The 17,622-nt window shown below is 38.1% G+C and overlaps 1 protein-coding gene across 1 annotated transcript in view; it reads right to left on the reverse strand.

Annotated features, from left to right (window-relative positions):
* The window catches only part of galntl6 (polypeptide N-acetylgalactosaminyltransferase like 6), a 276,939-nt gene that overhangs the window by 121,776 nt on the left and 137,541 nt on the right, over positions 1-17,622 (reverse strand). The window lies entirely within an intron of this gene.

Consider the following 17,622-nt stretch of genomic DNA (forward strand, 5'->3'; position numbering starts at 1 on the left):
CTAATTTAATGTACAATCTTGATTTATTGTACATCACAGTTAACTGTGAAATTATTACCGCATTAGAGAAGAACTGCGGAATCAAGTCTAAAGTATTTGGAGAGAGCAGCGAGTCTCTCATCAAGTTTTCTTCTCATCTGTGGCTTCAGAGGAGCTGGAATCTAGTAAGTGTCTGATAGTGAACCTCTTGCCCACATCATGGAAATGAAGGAAGTCTTCAGCCAAGCATTAAACTCTTCCCTTGGCAATGTTACCCAGACCAGTTGAACAGACTTGTTTATGATTTGCTTGTGGATGAAATGCAATCTGGTCATTTACAAGGTATTTTTGATTCAGAATCAGTTATGAGCACTTATGATGCACTCTGTTCAGTGTGGGCTGAATCAGCTGTCGTCATATCTATGAAAACAGTTGGTGTCATCCAGGAAAACATCAAATTAATTGCACCACTTTTTGGGTGTGAATGAAGAAGTGCTAATTTACTTAAGGAAAACTATGATGAAAAAGGTTCCACAATGACCCTTTCTTCATGACTCCGAGTTCTCCGAGTTCAGACTGCACGATTTTCAAACTGGTTGGATCACTGCTCGTTTCACACTGCATGACTATCTGGGGTAGCATCCAGTCACTGCTGTGTTCACATTGACCAATGGATCTGTGACAGCAGGTTTTTACACTGCATGACTGTTAGAAGAAATGACAGAAGAAATGGTTGCGGAGACACTAGGGAGCAAGGATTGTCTTCTGCAAAGAGAGTTTAAGAAATTATTTTTGTCATGTAAGTTGTTGTACTTTGTTTCTGTTTGATAGAATTGTAAATACATCTATTAAAATACTGATATTCTAGTCTATAACTCCTCCCTGAACCTCCCGCTGCCCTGTATCTCGCTTTCTCATTGGCTGTCGGTCATCGTCAATGTTATTTTCAGTCAGAACACATCTCACACAGCAGGATTTTGAATCGCCGACAGGTCCAGATATTTAGCATTCCAAAATATCTTGGGGGCGTCAGTGACTCATCAGCGATTCTCTCTGATCACGTCTTTGATCATTCACACTGCGTGATTGTCACTCACGTGCATGAGCACAGATTTGCCTATTATTTTGGGCATTTTTGACGATTTCACGCAAATCAGGCAGTATGAACTCGCATAAGACAAGGCGATGACATCAAGATTAACAAACGTTACTATATTAGAATACAATATTGTTGATGAAAAAAAGACAAAAATGTATAAACATAACATGCTAAATGTAAAAAACATATCTTTAGCAAACGAAAAAGTTTAACAATAAACAACATTAGAATGAAGGTGTATCGGGCATAACAACACAATATCCTATAGCCATGAAAATATTTTGTTTGGCACAATTGGTAATCGGAATGGGTCTACTTTATGAGTATTATTTAGATGATGAAATCTTTGTCCATAGTCCTAAATTAAATGACAGGTAAGTGCAGGGGTGGGCACTTTCAGTCCTGGAGGTCCACTGTCCTGCAGAGTTTAGCTTCATGTGGGTAGACCAGCAGCCATATCACCCTGTAGGGCAAAACTGATTTTCCACTGAAACTAAGCAAGGCTGAGCCTGGTCAGTACCTGGATATGAGACCAACTGGGAAAACCGGGTTGCTGCTGGTAGAGGAGTCAGTGAGGCCACCAGGGGTTGCTTACCCTGTGGTCTGTGTGTGTCCTAAAAATCGAGTTGGTAGGTCAAATCGATTCATATTTAAAAAAAGAAGAAGATTTTTTTAGATTTTTTTTCTCCCCCTCGGCAGTATAGCGCAATACATACATTTTGCATTTGCCAAATCTTCCTTCAGCATTTCAGTAGCACGTTCACTGCCGAGGGCAGCGCATGCATACACAAACAACATGGCAGAAACAGCCGGCGAAAGAGAGCTCCTTCCAAAAAAATGCTTTTCGAGTTCAATCGTGTGGAGTTGCAACTAGCGCCCCATCGGAGAGGGTCTTTAGTGTGGGTGGTGGTTTTGTCACCTGTAACCCAGCCATAGCTGTCAACCCTACGGTTTTTCCGGGTTTCTCACGTATTTTAGGTCTTTCCCCGCCATCTTCCCGTTTTAATATTTTCCCGTGGAATATCCCGTATTTTTGTGCTCTGATTGTGTTAACAGAACGCTCAACTATCTATGTCTGTGAAGTGGCTTGCACTTGTTGCTAGACCAACACATCTGGTGATAGTGTATGTGAATATTAAACAGCAAAAAGACTATTTAGGCTACGAATCCTAAGTGTCCTGTGTGTGTGTGTGTGTGTGTGTGTGTGTGTGTGTGTGTGTGTGTGTGTGTGTGTGTAAATGAATGGCGTGACCCGCAAACCTCAAACACATAGGCCTACATAGAATTGAGCGTGACAATCATGCATTTCCATCTCATACGAGTGCATCCACTCATATCCGTCATCTCCAGAGCCACTCTGACTCACTTCACGAGCATTTTACAGTTTTTTTTTTTAGAAAAACCACCGTCATGTCATATACACAAAGAAACTCAAAGGTATTCATGGCAACCCGTCAAAATAAAAGTTTGGTTTTACTTGAGAAATATATCACTATTGTACAAATACTAATACAATAGTGTTATAATTATTATTTTAGTCAGGATTTTTTGTTGTTTATTAGCTCAATCCAAATACAGTATAAATAATTTGGATGTTTAACAATCTTTGTTGCACACTGCACAGTGACTTTTCGGTTAGATCGCCCAGCCCTAGTTCTGACTCTTTGTGGTCAAAAAAATCCCAGGATCTCCTTCGGAAAAAAAAAAGAGCAGGGTGTAACCCCGGCATCCTGGCCTAATTTGCCCATTGGATGCTGCACATTGGTGATGTTTGAGGAGATTTCTTCTTCCACGTAAAGCGATTTGAGTGCCTTGAAAAGCGCTATATAAATGTAACAAATTATTGTCCATGTCTGATCAAAAACATAGCAGTTTATTATGATATCTTTGATAAAGAGTAGGGGTGTAACCCTGGCACCCTGGCCAAATTTGCCCACTGGCTTCTGTCCATCATGGCCTCCTACCATTCCCATATACTGATTGGCTTCATCGCTCTGTCTCCTCTCCACCAATCAGCTGGTGTGTGGGGAGCGTTCTGGCGCAATATGGCTGCCGTCGCATCATCCAGGTGGATGCTGCACATTGGTGGTGGTTGAGGAGATTCCCTCTTCTATGTAAATCTTGCTCTAGGTAAGCAAGAGAGCTTTTCTTGAACCACTGGCACTATGCCAAAAAAAACAACAACAACGGCAAGTTGTTAGTTTGCAAGTTATTTGATCTCTAGTTCTATGTGATGTGTAATTAGAAGAAACTAGCAACATGAACATATTTAAGATTTAACATAGATAACATAATTAAGAATAAATACATAATGAAATGATTCTCTATCATTTTTTAATAAAATCTTCATAAAATAATAATAAAAGAAATTCAGAGATAAATAAATGTGCTATTTTACAAACTTCAATATTTCCAAAAGTTATAATAGCTGCTTTCCCCTGCTTTCCACATAATTTGCCTTTAAGACCATCCATCAACCTGTCAAGCTAAAGTGAAAAGGTCATTTGAATTTGCTGTATGACAGGGTAGAACCAGGCAGACTGTGAGATACAGGCAGACCACATAGGGTTGAACTGCTGCCAAGAGCAAAAAAAAGGAAGAAGAAGAAGAAGAAGATAATGAATGAATGAATGTTGTGTGCAACACGGCTGGATAGAAGAGCATGTGAGATCTGATTACCCACTCCAAAGATTTCTAGTCAATTCTCTTCTAGTACAGCAAATAATAAACTGCCTTCCTGCATAATGGGCAGAGTTCCAATCAAAAATGGCCTTCTGAGCAGTCAAATATGGCTAAAGACAGATTGGAAGAAATGAAGGAAGGAAAATAGAAATGAAAACGAGTAAGACAAAAGAGAGAGACAAATTGAGAGCAGCTGGCTGCTTTAACTTAAAACCCTATTGGCTGTTAAGACACAGCATGGTATAGTTAGTAAAGCGAATAGGGCAGTTATATGTTTGAATTGGGCTGTTACAGCACAGAGCAGTGCATTTAACGCAGCAAATGTGGCCTTTAAGGCAGAGGAAAAGCTCTGAGGGAGATTGATTATTTCTGCAGAAAGTCCTGCAGTGATTTCCCCCACTGAGACACTCTCAGTTCACACTCGAGCGATGACTGATCTCAATCCAGGTGAGGGTCTGTTTGATTTGTTTGACAAAAAAAAAAAAAAAAAGGCAGCAGACTCGAAGGGAATATTGCAATGTTTTTGCCTCGTAACTCCGGTGAGTGCTTTTGTGTGGCAGTCTACCGTCTGTATGCTCATATGATGGATGTCCTATCTGATCAGAACCATCTCTCTATAGGATGAGGAAATAAAATGGCTGAATTCGTCAGATGGGGTGCACAGTGAGCCATTCCAGCACTCTAACTGAAAATTTAGTCCTGACAGGTTTACTGACAAACCTCTGCAATTCATAGGCAGTGTCCAGGACGGGCGGGACGCTCAATAAAAAGCACACTCATGCACACACACACACACACAGACAGATGTAAATCTCCTCGGCCTCTGTAATGGCTTCTCAACGTCGATGTCAGCTGCTGATGTACAGGCTTGCAAGCTCAGCTAGATTCCAGCAGTTACTGCCTTTGTGCTGCACACCCCAGACATAAGCAAACTCCCCATGAGCTCTGTGAATAGACATTTAGAATGTGCATCTAACACACTTAGCACCACACCTTAGGACCGTATGTATAAAACTTCTCAAAAATGCTCTTAAGAGTTCTTAGTCTTAAGCTTTGAGTTAGGTCTCAAAATAAAATAAAAAAAACTCTTAGTACAAATACGAAATACTTACTAGTAAATTACTAAAAAGTAATTTTCAGTAAAGTCAGTGCTGACTGATGTGGCACTGAAGGACTACAAAAATGTCAACCTAAAATGGCCATCCTCAACCCCTGAATTAGCCAATAGTGAGCCTGCAGAGGTGATGTCACAGCAGAATGACACCAATCACTTTGCACTGTGCAAAATGATCATGAAAGAGCACTGATGCTTTGGAATCCCTTTCTATTGATACGTCTCCTCATTTCAGCTGGAGCAATGAGTTCCAGCAATGAGTTCCACCAGCGGGTTTTGCTTTTGCCACATGGTTTGAATGTTAGTTGGGAAGTCAATCAAAGTAAACTTTACCTTTTATTTTAAATAATAAAAATGTGTTAAAGACTCTGTAAGAATTTTGCATAGTTGTGATTGGAATCAATTGTTTTATTTACAATAACACAATGAAACATGCTTAATTGCACAGACATAATTTTCCAGGCTGTCATAAAAAGAAAATATGAACAAAAAACAATGCAAAAACAAGAGAGGACCAATTAAATATTAATAACTGATTATGTTGCAGTCAGTGTATGCTTTTTTTGTTTTTCTAAAACCTGTAGCTGTAGTTAGCTTGTTTGCCCCATTATTTTATCAGATTAATAATTTCACTAAGTGTAGTGTTTTGTTCTTCCCTCATATTTAAAATGTATAAGTATATAAGTATTTCTTTAGTAAGATTTATGTACTTGCACATAAATAATAAACTACACTATAAAAATATTGTCCTATCATCTTGTAAATCATATTTAATTTGCTCTGCTCTTGGTAGATTGCGTTGGTCATTATGGAAATGATCCAGCTGCGTCTGTGTTCTTTAATATACACATTGTGAGTAAATCACCCACAGAACTGTCCACGCCAATCGGCGCTTTTATTGCGTTCTCTCGCTAGTTTGCAATGTTTTGTAAATAAGGGATAGTTAAAAATTCTGTAGGACTTTCTTTATTCTGTGGAACACAAAAGATGATATTTATAAGAGAATTGTCCAAACATTGAAAATAAATAAATAATGTGAGCACAAAATGCAGAAAATGGTGACTTCACTGTAAAGGGACACATGGCACATTCTAAGGTTATAAAAATATAACAGTTCATTATGTGAGGTCTTTATACACCACTGAAAACAAAGTTATGTATATTATATTGCATTTCTGTCAATATATACTAATGATTATTACACACTGCTCCTTTAACATACAATTTTGTAATGTTGCACATACATAGAATAAGTTAGAATAAGATGACATATAGTTGCAAAGTTACTTAAAGTCAGCAGAATGTTCAAACGGGACCATCGAAATGAAGTGTTATTGAAAAATCTGCAAATGTTTGCAGTTACATCCTATTTTAATTCCATAATAATATACATTAAATCAATTCTCTTGGTCTCCTATTAACCTTTGACTATGTTTTGCAAGCTATGCATACCAAAAATACTGCTGTTTCAGATTAACCTCATGCTGAGATTCATTTACCATGAGCAGCTCTGAAGAACATTCATTGAACTCTGTCTGGCAGAAAATATATCCTCTCTATTTCTCCCCCCATATTTTTTTCACTCTATTTCTCATAATGCAGAGAAATGTCCATGGCCTTGCTGATTCATACAGATATATATGCCATAAAACATATTTATTGATGTTTTGCAGCAAGACGGTTACCTACAATAAACTGAAAAATCCAGAATGCAGGGAGACACTTGAGAAATAATATTACCTTGCCATCTACACAGCAAAACAGTTTCAGGAAACTGTTTACCACATATTTGTCCAACTGTCAAATTCAGTGAATTCATAACAAACAGTGAAGCATCTAGGTGGCATCTAGATTTCTAAATAATGACAAGAATTTTTCTCAGATTCAGTCTTCATAACACCTTAGGCCAAGGTGGTGACCTGCTCGCTGTGCTCCGGGCGAGATACGACCTTTCAGATACCTCTGGGCTTGTTAGAAATTCTGTTTGTTCGGTGCACAGCGGGTGCATTAGTAATGGATCATTCCAGTTCTCACTCCTGCTTTACAGAGATATCCACGGTGGATACACTGCAGCATTATACAAGGAGCTTCATTAATATTAATCGGCTGAAAGGTACTTTATGGAGTCCAACAAGACATGTCACTTTAACTCCACGTCACACACCATCCCAGAACCCCAGGATTACTGCATACTCAAATGTTTCCAAGGAAACAAGAATTGCAAAAGAATTCTGATTGGGTGCTAGTGCTGACAGCACACACATTAAGTGGCTGTTGTCTCTCTCTATTAACTGCATTTTTGGGTGGGAACGGTATCGTTTAGATAACTGTTAGACTGTACAGCTCTTGCATTATTATCTGAACTGTGTGCGAGCCCCTAAGAACCGCAGGGCTGTGACAAATCCTTGGAGTAAAAGTGAAGACCTTTGGTAGGTCAGGAGAGTGACGGGCCTCCTCGGAGTTGGCAAAGTCAGACTTCCTGTCAGAAGAGATAAGGATTCGGCCCTTTAGCAATGGCAGGAGATTTCAGGTGATATCACAACTATATTATCTCAACGAGAAAATCCTCCCTGAAGTCAGACCAGGGCAAAATCAATAGACTATTGGTGCAGGGAGAAGATAGCTAAACTCCATCTTGGAATCTTTTGGAGGGAAAAGGGTTTAGAACAACTACATTCGGGGTTGCATTATAGGAAAATAGGTAAATATAGCTAAGTAATGATGTTTTTACAAGTATTTCATTACTTAAAGAGTTCTTAATGCACCACATTACTTCAAGCCGTTAAAACGGTTACAGTGCTTGGCAACCATGAAACAGCTTTCGTTATGCTAAATATCTACATTACTTGGTGCATGGGTTGTTTATTGTCCGTATTAATAATATATTTAATTATTTATTTATTGAACATCTGTGTTGCTCTGCATTAAGCCACTTGAGCAACTTCACTTTGCATCATAGCGACACCTCAACTGTGGCGAAATGGCTGTACTTCCCCGTGCTTTGGTAATTAAATTAAAATGCAGATGAATGTTAAATCTTAAATGTTAAATCTTAAGAATACATCTTTCCACTTACTGAATGAAAACTGTCTTTTTTAAGTAGATGATTCAATTTGTACAATGTGTTATCCTCGTCCGAACCCAGACTTTAAAACGTAACAAATCAAAATCCAGCCAACCAACAAACAGCTATAAACCATTTCAATATGTATTATGTCAAAATGAGTTCAGTTTTCAAAAGCAAGATATACATTTTTTAAATGAATATATGCATCATGGCCGTAGAAAAAATAAAATTATATACATATATATATATGTCCACAATTTTATATCAAAAAAGGTTAAAAACAGTAATTTCCCTCACTTTCATTTCTACAACAGAATGCTATTAAATAAATGTGCTGTTTATGCCTATGGCCCATCGTTAAAGAAAGAACCATATTATAGCTCTTTATTTAAGAGGACCTTATGCCCTTTTTCCAAGTCGTGACTTTGAACATCTACATATATCATATTTACATTGTTGCAACACCTCTTTTCCCAGTCTGTTTGTAAAGCTCTGTTTAGTTTGTGTCTCTGTGAAGCACTCCTCCTGAAAAATGTGTACATCCTCAGAAGAAAAGTTTAGATTGCAATAGAGAGGTTTCAGAGACTCAAACAGTGCTTGCTGATGTAGAGAATAACTCCCTTTGGAGTGAATTTTGTGCTTCGTAACTTTGCAGATCTTTTTCTTGCTCAAATAGCAATTATACACAAATGAAAATTGAAAATGTAAAATATTTACATATTTATTAAATTATTACCAATTCATTATAATCAAAAAACTTATCTTATATCATTTGTCAGCAATGAAGAATCTCTATAATGCATATCCAGCTTAATGATTCCTTACTGCTGACAGTATCAATAAAGAGCATCAAAATATTGTTTCGTTTTTTATTTTTTCGGTGATGAAAGTGATGAAAGGCTAGTATCTCCTTGGTAAAGAACAGTCTGCTCCCTTTAAGTGACTCAGTCACCTCTCTGAAAATGTCCAGAGTGTAATGATTAACAGACCATTTTCATCTCTTCTGCTATAGAGCTGAAATGTGGATAGAAGCCACCATGAAAGCTTTTTCTCAGAAGACTTGCTATCTGCACTCCTCACGTGTAATAATGTCTGCAGATTTTCTTTTGAGGAGGGTATTTCCATCTGTCTTTTCGGTGTACTAACCAACAAAAGCTCAGCGTGATTCTCTTTTCAATTTCACAAATGCTTCCCTTCAAGCACCATGGAGGTATCGGTTCAACCTTTAGGGAAAAACGAAAGGGGAAAAAAATTCTTCTGAAAGTATAAAAAAAAGAGACTGAACCATGTTTCCTAACCCTTAAATACGGAATCATGCTGTTTCACATCACAGCATGCTGGCGAGCAACTACTAACATTTGAGTGAGAGCGAACGCAGCAAGGAAGACCTTCTGGAAACATAAATTAGGAAAGACAAAAACAGTTATATATATAGATCACAGATATTTACAAAGCAAACTAACTAATTCCTTGCAATACCATAGATTTACTCTCATGTCAGGATACGACACCCAAAAACATCTCTGCCGCTGTTTCCTTAAGTAGCATTCCTATGCTGAAGGATCAATAAGTCAATAAGACTCCTACAACTTCCATCTGTACCACTGAGCCACTGGGGCGGCAGTGGCTCAGTGGTTCATGTAGGTTGTCTACAAACCAGAAGGTTGGTGGTTCAATCCCCGGTTCCACCTGACCAAGTGTCGAAGTGTCCATGAGCAAGACACCTAACCCCAGCTGCTCCCGACGAGCTGGATGAGCCTTACATGGCTGACATCGCCGTCGGTGTATGAATGGGTGAATGCGAGGCAAAAATGTAAAGCGCTTTGGATAAAAGCGCTATATAAATGCAGTCCATTTTTCCATTTCCATTTTACAATAATGCCATAATAATAAGGTTTGAATCCCCAGTGCCATTGTGCTCCTCTGAGACTGTACCCCATCAGAACCTGGACAAATCCTCCAGACGACACGTCCACTCCTCATGTCCCTGAGAGCTCAATGCTGCTTTATAGGAAATCAATAACAACACAAACTCGATGGACCATTTTGAGATCAGTAACAAAGCTGACTGTATGATCAGACAGTGGATCACTGCTCTTTCTGTCTTAAACTGCAATGACTGAACAGCCTTTACTCATAAAACAAATCAACAAGAAGTGGAGTAAACCCACTGGCAACCAAGAAAACTAAAACAGAATATAGGTGAAAGATAGTCCACTTAGAAGTAAAAATATGTTGCGCAACCACAACTTTGATGTGCCATATTGTACATGATCCAGAAAAAGGTTCATATTTGCATTTTAAATGACAAAAAATGTTCTATCTGTATTTTGTTTTTTTTTGCAGTGTTAAATTAACAGCAGACATTGTAGTTGTAACATTTAGTCGAGATGATGAGAAAGATGCAAAATGTGCTAAAACCGTGGTGTTTACTATTTATTAAAAATAACAAACTTAGATAATTCACAGGTACGAAGAAACCTGTGAAACGACAATAACGGACAACTCAACTGAAAACAAAGAGGAACTTAATTAAATAAAGCCCCATTTCCACCGAAATTACCTGGAACAATTTGTCCCAGTTGTTGTATGCGTCTCCATCGTGGTCTACCATAAAAATGACTTTTAAAAATGGCAGTTGAAATAAAATGCGGAATCAACCAACAAGAATGATGCATGAAATCAACCAATCAGCATGTTCAGCACCCAAGTCCTTTGTAAGAGTACTATTACGCAAACAGGGACTTTTTGAGAGGGACATTTTTACCCAGAACTTAATTTAGACCCTAGTGCCTGTGGTCGAAACACCCACCCCAAAGTCCCTAGTTCCTGTGGTGGAAACACAATTTAAGATAACAAGCCTAAGGGTGAACAGGTGTGCAATAAAATGTAACACTTATTCAAAATGTTGTAAGTGTCCATAGAAATTAATGACTGGCAGAAAAGACAGAACAAAGGAGGAAATTCATATAAAAATTAAGAGTCCATGAAAATTACACTAAACACATGGATCGTGACATCTTGTGAGCTATTCCTTAGGCAACACTAACACGTTAAAACTAGGGCTGTTCCCGACTAAGGATTTACACATTTAAATCAGAACTGTCAAATCTCTCAGTCGACTGATAGTCGAATAATCTATGTGCGTGTGTACGGGTTGAGAGGGGCACAACACTAGGCAGCCGCAGGGTAAAGCTATTTTTATTTTATAATATATTATATTGTCGTAAATTGTCAGCTTTTCACTCGTGATAAATGATATCTGGTTCCTGCCGCTGCTCTGTGCTCAGTTCAGTTTTTAATTGTAGCACATGTCCTCTAACTGAACAAAATTATTTTTATTATAAAACAATCAAAACGATATCGATACATATGACTGTTTATAATTTCAATCAGCTGTACATCATATCCGGGAGATAAGTCAGTAAATTCGAGTAAAATCACAGGCTTTGCTTATCCTGTGCGAATGTGCATCAGAAAATTCAGATGTGGGGGAGTCATTTGAAAATCACAAAGGTCCCTAGATAATACTAATCCCGTGCGAATAGGGCTTAAAAGAGTTGACTGACTGATCAATAATCAGGGGGTAGTAGTAAAGCACCTTTTCCTTTCTTTCTACACAGCAGCTTTAGAACAATGAGAACTAAGGCCCTGTCCACACGAACATGGGCATTTTTAAAACCTGCAGCTTTTTATACACGGTTTGGCTGTTCGTCCACACACAAATGCTGTATCTGGTTACTGAAACCAGACTTTTTGGAAGATTTTTCAAAACTCTGGTTGCAGCGTTGTCGTGTAGATGGTGAAGCCGGAGATTTTTGCTTGTGAAGTCGAAGTGTGCGCTTCTCTCCTTTTTTTTACGTCAGGTTGCGCGCCGATATCTTGTTTGTTTACATGAGTCGAGTCTATGCAACTGCAGCTGACGTAGCTTTTAATAACTGCTAACAGCGCTTATCACATGTAACATTTATACAGATACATGCGTGGTTATCTCATTGTATTGCAGAACAGAGGCGCCAGAATGCAATAATACTAAATAGTAAGGCAAGTGTGTGAAGCTATTACAGTACACTTGGGCTCTGCGCCTGTGTATACAGTTATCTGTCACTGAGTCCAAAGTAAAGCAACTTGTAGAAGGGTTTCACCGAGCCTATGGGCATTCCTCAGTGCATCGGTGCCGTGATGGTACCCATGTGGAAATCAGGCAGCCCAATCATAGCGTGGTTTTGCGTTTTCATGTGGACAGAGATTTTTTTTTAAACGCGCTTGTATGGACGCGTTAGTTCTTTTAAACGGAGGAGGAAAAACTCTGGTTATAAAAATATCTCTGTACGTATAGCCTAGGCATAAATTGAATGAAATTGAATCATCTGAGAATTTCAAATGGAAAGCCAGTATTCCCTTCCGACTTGACCTTGAAAGAGGCAAGTCACCGAAAAAAATAAATAAAATAAATATACAGGAAAAGCACCACAAAAAAAAAGAAATGAGAAATCTAAACTAATGATGTTCAGTGACCTACTGGAGTAGACCTTCTTTATGATGAGGGAGAGGAGTGTGATGTCAAAAGGTACAGTGGGTCAGTTAAAAGACCCATTAATTATTTATTTCTGAATCATCCAGACAGAAGCAGAAGTGGGTAAAGGAACAGAACACTCACAGTCAACATTATACACTCGTCTCTGAGAGCCATCACTATGTGCATATTTGATTTGAAAGCTACATGGTTTAAATGAAGGCTTGTGAAATACTACCATACCACACCGTCATCTAATCTATTTTTTTCTTTCTTTTTTTTCTTCAGGGACATGGCTTGGCGGATGCTTCCCCTAGGATGTTTGAGTTGGAAAAAGAAGAAAACAAGTTAACATAGCAAAGCCTACTGAACGACTGAAGGTCGCCTGGAGCGTAAGCAAGCCAGGATGGAAAACATAATGAATGAATTGTGATTTACAGTTATCTAGGAAGTATAAACTTGGCCTATGATTTCTGTGAATCCAGGGTGCAGGAGAAACAAACAAACAAAAAAAAAAGTTTCTTTCGGTGTCCTTTTATAAGGAGCACTGCAAAAAACATATCATATAACAAAAACAATGTGTGTGCTGAATGCAAACAGAACTCAAGCATTCCATATTGTTCTAAATCCTGGACGAAACATTCTGAAAATAACAGCTGACAGGAGATGTTCCGACCGCAAGATAAAAGAAAGTTAGATGACTGAACTGTAACTCTCTTTGTGCCTCAATCGATAAAAAAAGCATCTAACTTCTCATAAAACTTCATCTATCTCCAGAAAGACTGGAGGGAGGCTGAGATTTCTCCATATTTACTTTTAAATTTAGGCACCAGGGACTGGAGTGGTTTGTCTTTGATGCGGTTTGAGACTCTATTGTGCGGCTGTATTTAATTATACTTCCTCAGCCCTATCGCTAATAATGTCCAAAAAAGAAAACCCCACTTAGTAAGCAGAGAGTGAACTTTTTATTCATCTGATCCCTATAGATTTCCACTATGAAATCTTTATGAGACTGTACGAGTCCGATCCATCTGCCTCCTTCCCCTACTGGGGAAACCGTCTGGTGCATGAGACGCAAAGCTAATGCGAACTCGCACTCACACTCGCACTTGTGGACTAAAGCAGCATCCTCTGAGACGTTAATGTTAAAAGTATATAATATCATACATATCAGAATATAACTAATTACGTTTTTTATGTTTTTGAAATAATTCTTATGCTCACCAGGGCTGCATTTATGTGATAAAAAAATAAAGTAAAAACAGTAATATTATGAAAAATTATCACAATTTAAAATAACACTTTTCCGTTTTAGAATTTCAAAATGAAATTTACAGTAAGAATAAGTTTACACTAACCTATTAAGCAGCAAAACAGTTTGAATACACATTATTAATTGAGCATGAATAATATTTGATAATGAACACCAAACTGAGCCTCAAATAAGCAGATTTGTGAAGGATCATGTGACACTGAAAACTGGAGTAATAGCTGCTGAAAATTCAAAAGTCTATAAATAACATTGTACAGTATTATTGTTTTTACTGTATTTTTCATCATATAAATGCAGCCTTGGTGAGCATAAGAGCCTTCTTTCAAATACATTACACATTTTAATATCCCAAACATTACATTTTAAAGTCATGTTTTGATATAAATCATTAAAAATCTCAAAAATAGGATTTTACTTCTATATTTTGCTTATTATATTTTGCCTAATGTCATTCTATAAATGATTATGTTCTTGAAATATACAGATATTTTGTAACCTAATAGCCTATAAAATTATGCTTTGGTATAATTTCATATAAATGTCAAAAATATTGCTCTAGGAGCACAAGTGTATTCAAATTTTAAGGACAGTGACTATTGCATATTTACTCTACCCTTTACTTTGGAGGAGACCTCTTGCAGAGCTGAAATTAACCTATCTCAGCTTTCTGAATAAACCATGAGGGGTCTAAAATTTGCTGTTAGTCTGGGATTAGTGTCTGGCGGAGGAAGTCTTTACGTGTGGGTTTCCTCGGTGTGACTCTCCTGTCCCCGTCAGCAAGACCTTCTGAACTCTATCCATTATTCAGGCCTGCAGTATAACAGGCCTCACTGTGCAGAAGCTTTCCTGGGTCCAACACATCTGACAGAGGAGCTCCATTCCTAAGTATTCAGTGTTCATCTGGTAAAGCTGGCAGCTGGCCAGGGTGTGCAATCTGCATTTGAATGGAGTGCTGCTAACTTCTCTTCATCACTGTCTAAGATTGCGTAAAGGGGGTATATGGGCATTTAGGCTGCTTTTAACACTGCAAAGCATATCTGCACCGATTTGATCTTTTGACACATATCTGATTTTTGTCCCAGTCTGCTTACATTAAGTCACACCCAATTACAACAGTCATCTGCCAAGACTTAACAGTGTGTCAGCACATCTAGACTTGTTTTTAGTAGAAGTTTTCAAACTGTTTAACATGAATGGCGCTGAGCATTACAATATTTGGTGTACTTTGAACATTCCCTAATATCTTAAGGGGTTCCTAGCCTGGTCCTACCAGACTCTCGTACATTCCATTTGTACAGAGAGTCTGGCCACTCTCCATTGACAAGCGTTAACTTCCTTAAAGGTGGGTACTCTGTTAAAGATTAAAACTTTTGGATCAGCTCGTTACTCTGGATCTGCCATAACCAATCTCTAACTTTTGGTTGTGACGTATGTCATGCGGGGTTCACCTTAGCCAACTCCTTCACCACAAGCCTATTTCACACATACTCCGTCTGCAGTCCGTATGCGGTACGTGTTGTGCTGTTGTACTTTCACATATGCCCCTAGGGGTCATTTTTCGACGTGCTGGGTGCTCCATTCATTTCAATGATAAACCTTTGGCGTCATAAACAGACGCATTTAATTATTTGCGTTTATAAAAGCAGCAGACATGATTTTATTAATATTTAAAGGCTACTTTTATATTTTGGAGCAACTAACCCAACTCCTACCCTAAACCTACCCACATCTTAACAATATAAAACACATAACAGGCAAATAAATGTACAGTCACAAGTATTTATTGCAAAAACTGACCAAAACAGTATAAAAGTATTAACTCATGTTGCCTTCCAAGTCTTCTGAAGTCATACGATGTCTTCATGTGAAGAACAGAGTTGATCTTGGTTCTTTTAATCGCTGAAATGATGATCCCGCTGCCATGTGAACGAATTCATTCATATCTCATTCAAATAATTCAAAAGACTCTGAGCATGACGCAATCAGTCACAAGACACACGAGAGCCAATGACATTTTACAATCAATGCTGACGTAATGACGCAATTGGTCACAAGACATACAACAGCCAATGCAATTCCACTATGAATCCTCATGTAACGGGCGGCAATATTTGAAATTTGATGTGTTTGTGTTCATGATCTTCAGCAGATGGAGATGCTGATCGCTTTTGGGGATTTTCTTCATACAAATCAATCGTTTGGCCTTGGAAAACTTGGATTATTTAACTTTTTGAATAATTTGTGGATGCAGTCGTATGTTATATCCTGTGTTTTATATCATGTTCACGGGGTGGGGTTGGGTTACATGTTAAATCGTGTCTAAATAGCGTAAATAAAATAAATGTAAATACAATTATGCTTGCTGATTAAATTGAAAAACACACTCCAACATGTCATAATGGCAAAATCATAAACCAATACAATTTCACCACGACGATAACATTCCCAATACCCAGTGCATATGGGTATGATGTCAAAGATTTCCCATTGAAATGAATGGAACAACCAGCGCATACAAAAACGACACCTTGGGGTACCTTTTGCATCTTCATTGTGAAGTGGAAGGTACTTGACCATGCTTCGGATTTTGACACCTTGGGAGTGAGAATGGGTTGTAAAAACATCTTTCTCTCAATGTCATTAAGTTAGTGGTAAAAAAAGGTTAAACAACAACAACAACAACTTTGTACGTTATCTCCTGCAAAAAAAAAAATGCATATTGGCAACTTAAGAGTAGTAATATGTACCCTTAAGGAATAACTATGAACCTTTTAGGGGAAATCAGGATCTTATTAAGGGAAATACCCGATGGTGACAAGCTGTTGTTCCCCTAAAGGTAAAAAAAAAAAAGTGTTGATGCAAACATGATGAAACGACATTTCACAACCACTTGACATGAAGTTGCTTCAGAACAGGTTTGTTTACACAAAAACAATGATACAAGTATTTTTTGGAAGCTTGCAGAATAATCATTAAAAAAAATAATAGTTGTGAGATATAAAATCACAATTGCAAGAAAAAAGTCAGAATTGTAAGATATAAACTTAAGTTTCTGAGAGAAAAAAAACGGGGGTTTTGCTGTTTGCATGACTGTAACAAGAGAAAGAAGAATTAAAATAGTTTGAGAAAGCAAATGTGACCATAGTCACCTAAAATGGATGCATTTTTTCTCAGCAAAGGCCACACGCACACATTTAAAGCGAAGGTTGCTCTGCATGAGCAAAGGTTTTAAGAAAGCATCTGTGTTTTTAAGAAAGATTAATATGCACCATTTGCGCTCCCTCCCAAAGATGCTACAATGTCAAAAATGAAAAATGCTCATTTGTACATGTAATGAACAGACCGAGCGCCCCAGCTGTTTACAGGAGTGGCAAGTCCCGCGAAAGAAGCTTATCGCAATTGGATTGCATTTAACAGAAATTAGCATCTCTTATCCTGCATAATAATAAAAAGGTCCTTATGACCTTATATCCTCATTTGACACTTGTCCTCCAATGAAATCTGATTATGAGATGACACGCTTCAAGAATTACATTTAAAACCACCCAGTGTCAGACTGGACCGGATTAACCTGATTAAAAAAGATGCGGAAATGGCATTTGTAGGATTTTTGAGTGGGAGTTACTCACATTGGGAAATAAGGTGAACTAGAACCAGGGCCGAGCGAAATATCGAACGCTCGTCTGCACTCTGCAAAAATACTGTCCTGCTATTAACCTGCCCTTTGAAAAGTGCCCATTCTTATATCCAGTAATTGCGAACTATACATATTCCTTCAGGTCTTTGATGTTTCTGGTGGGATGAGTGTGAACAATTATCAGATGAGACGTGTAATTATTTCCAGCCATGATTCACAAACAAAGCAGAGGTCAGAGCCTTTCTGCTGCTCTAT

This window comes from Pseudorasbora parva, chromosome 4 (genome assembly GCF_024679245.1).
Source record: "Pseudorasbora parva isolate DD20220531a chromosome 4, ASM2467924v1, whole genome shotgun sequence".
Lineage (NCBI taxonomy): Eukaryota > Metazoa > Chordata > Actinopteri > Cypriniformes > Gobionidae > Pseudorasbora > Pseudorasbora parva.